The 1,551-nt window shown below is 52.5% G+C and overlaps 1 protein-coding gene across 2 annotated transcripts in view; it reads right to left on the reverse strand.

The window, feature by feature from the left end:
* Window positions 1–8: 8 nt before the first annotated feature.
* FOXO4 (forkhead box O4) overlaps window positions 9–1,551 on the reverse strand; it is a 15,923-nt gene continuing 14,380 nt past the window's right edge. For both annotated transcript variants that reach the window (XM_006024427.2, XM_014520312.2), the window contains one exon: window positions 9–1,346. The gene's annotated coding sequence lies outside the window, so the exon portion shown is untranslated. The remainder of the gene's footprint in view (window positions 1,347–1,551) is intronic.

Genomic DNA, 1,551 nt, shown 5'->3' on the forward strand with positions numbered 1-1,551 from the left:
GCCCCAGCCACCACAGGCTTGTCCCCACCCCTCTGTAGTGTTCATCTAATATCCATGGGATAAAAGCATGTTTTTACCCAATAATTGCATGGTTCCTCAGTTAAAGAGTGTGTGTGTGTGTGTGTGTGTGTGTGTGTGTGTGTGTGTGTGTGTGTGTGTGTGTGTGTGTGTGTGTGTGTTTAAAAAGGTTTAGAAAAGTTTCTAATCAATCTGCAGGCAGTTTTGCACATGGATCACAAGTAATGTACAACCCACCCCCCCAGGCGGTTCCAGGCAGCATGGGCCTGCCAGTTCCTTTCCACCCAGTTACACACATGATCAAATGTCAAAAGTGTGTTCTTAGCACAGCTCTGAAAGGCAAATCTGCAGTCGGCCCCTTCCATGAGGGAGAGATGGCCAACATGCCTAATGGAGACACTTATATTGGCCTGAAATTTGTCATAGAAAGCCCCCAGATTAGTAAAAAAATATGTCATCTATAGAAAATGCCCTTCTGAAAAGCAACCAGGGCTCTGTTAAGGCCACACCCAGGCTTCAAATTCTGACTGCTGTAACAAGGCAGCCCAGGAACAGACTCAAGATGTTTGGTGTCCCAGCAGTGACTATTAGCACCCATGTGTCTACTTTGCAGCAGCCTGCTGCATCGGCACAGTGCTGAGGACAGAGGAACTTCTCTAGACCATGCTACTCGTTCAATAGGGGCCAGTTGGCACAGTGAAAATAAACTCGCATGCCCCAATTCTGCACAGGTGCACAAAGGAGAGCACCCCTCCCTGCAGGGCCCTGTCCCTTCCAAAGCATAACAGGGCGCAGAGGGAAGTGGGTCATGCCGAAGCAATTTCCAACACATCCGACATGCCCTTTTCCCACCCTGCAGCACCTTCCAATTTCTCTGCAAGTCTGTGGGGTACCAAGGGCGGGCCAGTGGCTGAGGGAAGAGTCCAGTTACTCCACACCCCAGAGGCAAGGTGGGGACAGAGCAGGCCCCACTGACAGGTGCTGGGAGACCTGCCGCCGTGGCAGAGTTAAGGCAGTCACTGGTATGTGCCTCCAGCGAACCCCACCTTCTGCATGGGAAACGTTGCAGTCTGGCACAAAGGCCTCCGGCCAAGGTTCTTCCCAGGACTCCTCTTCTGCAGAAGGTCATGGGCAGGGGCAGGATTTTGGGAGAAGTGGCACATGACAGGATTTGCTAGAACTCTTCCTGTTGCCCCTGGCACCCAGCAGGCAGCCCTATCTGCCTGGGGCAGTGCGCAGGAATGAGTCTCCAATGCGTTCCATTCTTTTCAGACTCTGCCGGGGGTGGGAAGCGAAGTCAGAACCCAACAGTCAAACCCTGAAGGACACTGGGAAGAAAAGCAAAGCAAGTGGTTAGTTCTGGGCCTGAGGGAGCCTTTGGGCACAGATCTGAGAACAATGGTCAGGAAAATGGAGAAGCAGGCAGCAAGAGACTGACTCATCCAGAGACCCACACATTCCAAGGATACTTGGCAGGGCAGAAGCCCACCCAGCTGCCCTCTTCACACTGGGCGCAGAAGGAGGAAAGGGAAA

The sequence above is a fragment of the Alligator sinensis genome, unplaced genomic scaffold (genome assembly GCF_000455745.1).
Source record: "Alligator sinensis unplaced genomic scaffold, ASM45574v1 scaffold1059_1, whole genome shotgun sequence".
Lineage (NCBI taxonomy): Eukaryota > Metazoa > Chordata > Crocodylia > Alligatoridae > Alligator > Alligator sinensis.